At 38.1% G+C, this 6,000-nt stretch overlaps 1 pseudogene; it reads left to right on the top strand.

Moving 5' to 3' along the window:
- The first annotated feature begins 4,910 nt into the window (after nucleotides 1–4,910).
- On the top strand, nucleotides 4,911–5,783 carry LOC101961954 (small ribosomal subunit protein eS4-like; annotated as a pseudogene).
- Nucleotides 5,784–6,000: the final 217 nt, after the last annotated feature.

The raw sequence follows: 6,000 nt of genomic DNA, 5'->3' as shown, positions 1-6,000 counted from the left end.
GTGGCTGAGTGGGGCAATGATTGGTTCCCCAAAACCAGATAGTTGGCCAAAGTAGTGAACAATCTTAGGAAAGGTTTGAGGCAAATGAAGATGTTGCCCAGAGATTCCCAGAAACCCCTGGGAAAAATGACCTGATAAAGGGCTGAAATTCCAATAGACAAGCAAGATTAAGACCAGGGGCTGGGGATGTGGCTCAAGCGGTAGCGCGCTCACCTGGCATGCGTGCAGCCCGGGTTCGATCCTCAGCGCCACATACAGACAAAGATGTTGTGTCTGCCGAAAACTAAAAAATAAATATTAAAATTCTCTCTCTCTCTCTCTTTTAAAAAAAAAAGATTAAGACCATCATAATTTGAGGTATTTATGGAAAAGCAAACCAAAGGATCTATTGGTTATATTTCCAATGATATTTCCATACAGCTTAAAACTCTATAACTGTATCACTAAGAAAATATTGAAATTAGCATGTTCCACTTGATCACTCACAAAGAATAGGGTCCTCAAAGAAGTTTCTATGGTTCAGAGACTCCAGTATATGACAAGTGATTGTAATAGGTAGCTTGGTGGTACATGCAGTATTCTACCGCCAAAGCCTTAGGAAAGGTACTAACTCAGATGGTACTTCATTTTTCTTATCTACGATGAGTACTTAATGTTTAAATTGTTATAAAGATTGAATATTGAGTGTGTCTTTTTCCGCACTTTTTCCTTGCCAACACTTATTGTTGTTTGTATTCTTGATAGCTGCCATTCTGACTGGAGTGAGATGAAATCTAGAGAAGTTTTGGTTTGCATTTCTCTAATTGCTAGATATGTTGAACATTTTTTGTATGTTTGTTGATTGATTGTATATCCTCTTCTGAGAAGTGTCTGTTCAATTCCTTGGCCCATTTATTGATTGGGTTATTTGTTTTTGTTTTTGATGTTAAGGTTTTTGAGTGTTTTATATATCCTAAAGATTAGTGCTCTATCTGATGTGCTTGTGGTAAAGATTTGCTCCCATTCTGTAGGCTCTCTATTCACCTCATTGATAGTTTCTTTTGCTAAGTAGCTTTTTAGTTTGAATCCATCCTATTTATTGATTCTTGGTTTTAATTCTTGCACTACAGGAATCCTGGAAAACAATATGGAGATTCCTTGGAAAAATTGGAATGAAACCACCATTTGACCCAGCTATCACACTCCTTGGTTTATACCCAAAGGACTTAAAAACAGCATACTACAGAGACACAACCATATCAATGTTTATAGCAGCACAATTCACAATAGCTAAATTGTGGAACCAACTCAGATGCCCTTCAGTAGATGGATAGGGATACTTTGGTATATATACACAATGGAACATTACTCAGCTTTAAAAGAGAATAAAATAATGGCATTTACAGGTAAATGAATAGAGTTGGAGAATATAATACTAAGTGAAGTAAGCCAATTCCAAAAAATCAAAGACTGAATGTTTTCTTTGATATGCGGATGCTAATTCTTAATGGTGATGGGGGAATTATGGGAGGAATGAAGGAATTTGGGGAGGAATGGGGAGGGAGGGGAGAGGAGGGGACTAGAGGGTAGGAATAATGGTGTAATGAGTTAGACATCATTGCTCTAAGTGCATGTATGAAGAAGACACGAATTGTGTGAAAATACTTTGTGTACAACCAGTGACTTGAAAAACTGTGCTCTATATGTGTAATATGAAATTGCATTCTGCCATCATATATAACAAATTAGAATAAATAATTTGTTTTTTTAAAAAAAGATTTAAAATTGAGTAAATACATGAAATATTTGAAGAGTGTCTATTCTGTTGTAACACTTATCCACTGAACAGTAACACTGTTTTCATTACAAAGGACTCTGGTACTAAGGAAAATAATGGGGAATCTATTTCTATTTGCCCACTGTATAATAGGAGTAATTACATTATTTTATTTCTTCACCAAAAAAATCACTCTCATATGAATTTGAATGCAATTCATTCAAATTCTTATATCCATATCAGAGAACTTAATAGATCTCATAAAGTTAAGCACCATAGATCCAAAAGAAAAGATTTGTTTGCTTTTATATTTGACTCTATTTTCTATGTATTTTCAACATAGTATCCAGAAGATCAGCATCTCATATATAGACGTAGTCAAAGCAAGAGGCAGAAGAAAACTTTGTCTTCACAATAGATCCCACTTGGGGTTTGAGGTGACCACAGAAGGCAATCAGGCATTTGACAAGTGGTCTGTGGGAAATCTGGGGGTTTTCCTCTAAATGTCGAGAAGCCCAGGAGTGTGGAATTGGCACAAGTTTGGGACTCCAGAGAGCTCTTTCCTGATTGATTAACATCTTAAGAAGACTGGACACTTTCCCATGAGCATGGCGTTCCTTTCCAGGGGACACTCACACTCAGATCCTACCTACTCCAGCATTTGGCACACGCAGTGTGTCCAGAGCTACATCTCCCAGACCTAGTTTCTATCAAAGCCATGAGAATGTGGTTGTGAGAAATGGTTACAGGTCTTCTAGTGTTGTCACCACTACAAACAAGGTCTAGTCCTCGCCTTAGGCCATACCAAGGGCTGTGGTGTGACACCTACAATGAGCACATAAGGAAACCACAGAGGTAAGCCAGTGGAGTCAGAAACCTCTAGGTTTAGTGACAGCCACAACCCCAGGACAACTCATAAATCCATCTTTGGCTAATGCTTTGATTTGCTTGAGTTTAAAAACAAGAATTGAAAGGCAAAAGCATTTATCCTCAGGCTAAGCTTGCTTAGCCAGTAAGACTAATAGCAGCTAGTTTAAGCTAGAAACTGCTCTAAATGCTTGCATTTAGTTCTTATTTTAATCCACATCACAAGCCTATGAGGCAATTATTATCATCATCCCATTTTAGAGCTGAAAAGACCAAGACTCAGAGAAATTAAAAGTTTACCCGGTAAACTAAAGATTTGCAGACACAGAATTTTAACACACAAACCAATCAGAGAGATTCATTCTTCTTATCTGTATTATGTAGTTCACAATCCTGAAAAATAATTAAAACAAATATAAGACTTATCTAATTTTTAAGTGGAAATACTTAAAAAGAGGAATATGAAATAAATTCTGGTTCATCTCCTTGAAAGTACTATGTAGCCTTAAAAAAATCACCATTAAAATTCTATGGAAACATTGGAAATACATGAAATAAAACAATAAATTTAAAATCATCAAATAAAAATTACACATATGTCACACTGTCAGTCTTATAAAGTATGTACCTGAGAGGCAAATGAGCAGAAGAGAAAGCTGAATATCAAAAGCAATACATTATTGTGCTGGGATGATGGGTGGCTTTTCTCTTTTGAAATAATGCACTGAGCAATGACAGACTGACCAGGTCGGGCACCTTATATATAATCTGATTCTGTCCCCTCAAATACTCTAGGAAGCTGGTTGTGGCATCATGTCCATTTTACAACTGAGGAAAGGCAGGCAAAGAGAATTCAGTAACTTGCTCAAATCATTAGTAACAGTCACAGTCAGTAAGTTCCAGAACTAACATTTTAACTTAGCATCTAGCTCCAACATCCTTGCGCTTAGTGACTGTGCTGTGGTGATCTCTAATGATGCTGGTACAATGCAAAAGAAGAAATGAACATTTTTCAGGCAAAAGCTTTTTTTTTTTTTTTTTTGCACAAATCATGGCCATTCCCTTGGGAAGGGGTTAAAAATATCTTCTTTAACACTGCTGAGCAACATTCTAAAAGTTGGTACCCACTGAGAGCTACCAATGAGATAGCAGTAGGTCACATTGTCAAGTACATACCTATCCAGCTGGACATTACTACCTCTGCAGTTTCTCGAACTAAAAAATGCTTCTCTTCCAAATTATACCACCAGAGTTGGTTATAATAAACAATTGGGTTCAAAGGGGATTTTTTAAATGTATTAAATTTATAGCTTCATTGACTTTTCACAACTGCAAAAGTGGTTTAAACAAACAACCACTTATCAACTATTAGCATATAGACATTCTTTGTTTAAACTGCTTTAAATCCACTGTGTGTGTGTGTGTAGAAATTAAGTGGAAAAAGCAATTTGATAACCATGTGGAATAACATAGTCGTTGTACTTAAGTATTAAAGTTGGTTCTGAGTTTCCCTGGGCCCAGCAACGGGGAAAACAGAAGTTTTGTCTCTCTCGGTATAATGTTTATCTGTTACAGGGCTTAGATTTCCCAAATATTGTATTAAGTCATTTAAGAAGAACTAAATTGCCAGAAATAGTAAAACAGGTTTCAAAGCCAATAACTGTCTACATATTAAATGCATTCTTTCTAACTCTCCTTTGATTAGGGATTAAAAAAAAGAAAGAGAGACAAAACAGCTTTTTTCCTCACTGAAAATTACAAGTGAAATTTCTCACAGTTTTAAAAATTTTGATGACTGGGCTGGGGATGTGGCTCAAGCGGTAGTGCGCTCGCCTCGCATGCATGCAGCCCGGGTTCGATCCTCAGCACCACATACCAACAAAGATGTTGTGTCCGCCAAGAACTAAAAATAAATATTAAAAAAAATTCTCTCTCTCTATCTCTCTCTCCTCTCTCACTCTCTCTTTAAAAAAAAAAATTTTTGACGACTATCATCAAAATTTGGGGACAGGATAGGAAGAAAGAGAAACCCAGAGACAGATTGAGGATATGGTTTTTCCCTCAGCCAAGCCTTCATAAAAAAGAACTAGATATCAAAAGAAGTACTGTGTGCTTCCAAGGTTCCTCATGCAAAGGTCCTCTCTCTGCACAGGATGGGAACTTTGGATTTGAACAGCTGAACCACTCAACTTAGTCCATTTCTCCTATATGCAAAACAAGGGACCTCCGAGTTCTAGAAAACTGGACACAGAGCTGAAGGACACAGTCTTTCTGTGCCTAGAGCAGCCATGGCTCATGGTCCCAAGAAGCATCTGAAGTGGGTAGCAGCTCTAAAGCATGGGCGGATGGGTAAATTGGATAGTATATCTGCTCCTTGTCCATCCACTGGTCCCCACAAGCTGAGAGAATGTCTTCCTCTCACCATTTTTCTAAGGAACAGACTCAACTATGCCCTGACCGGAGATGAAGTAAAAAACATTTGCATGCAGCACTTCATTAAAATTGATGGCAAAGTCTGAACTGATATAACCTACCCCTCTGGTTTTATGAATGTCATCAGCATTCATACAGCTGGAGAGAATTTCCATCTGATCTGTGACACCAAAGGTCATTTTTCTGTTCATCACATTACACCTGAGGAAGCCAAGTCCAAGTTGGGCAATGTGAGAAAGATCTTTGTGGGCACAAAAGGAATCCCTCATCACGGTGACTCATAATTCTCAAATTATTTGCTACCCTGATCCTCTAGTCAAGATGAACTGTCTGACACAATTCAGATTGATTTGGAGAGTGGCAAGATTACCAATTTCATCAAGTTTGATACTGTAACCTATGTATGGTGACTGGAGGTGCTAACTTGGGAAGATTTGGTGTCATCACCAAAAGCGAGAGAGACATCTGGCTCTTTTGTCGTGGTTTATGTAAAAGACACTAACGGCAACAGCTTTGCCACTGGCTCTCCAAAATTTTTGTTATTGGCAAAGGCAATGAACCATGGATTTCTCTTCCCCCAGGAAAAGGGGTCCACCTCACCATTGCTGAAGAGAGAGGCAAGAAACTGGCAGCCAAACAGAGCAGTGGGTGAAATAAATGGTCTTTAGGTGCCATGCCTAGAGAGTAGAGATCTTTGTACTTAATTAAAGAAAATATAGCAGGATGAGAAAAGAAGGAAGAGGAGGAGGAGGGGAACACAGTCTGCTCTGCTCATTCTGCACAGCAGGGTCTCAAATCGCAAAAAAAAAAAAAAAAAAAAAAAACACAGACACCCTCATATAGCAGGCATTTATTTCCTTTCAACCTATGCTAAGGAATCTAAGAACCGCAGCCTGCAGCTTGCCACCTTGTGGAAAGGAGAGGAGGTGCAACTGCCTAATGGA

Source organism: Ictidomys tridecemlineatus, chromosome 8 (genome assembly GCF_052094955.1).
Source record: "Ictidomys tridecemlineatus isolate mIctTri1 chromosome 8, mIctTri1.hap1, whole genome shotgun sequence".
Lineage (NCBI taxonomy): Eukaryota > Metazoa > Chordata > Mammalia > Rodentia > Sciuridae > Ictidomys > Ictidomys tridecemlineatus.
This window is presented reverse-complemented; position numbering and strand designations above follow the sequence as displayed.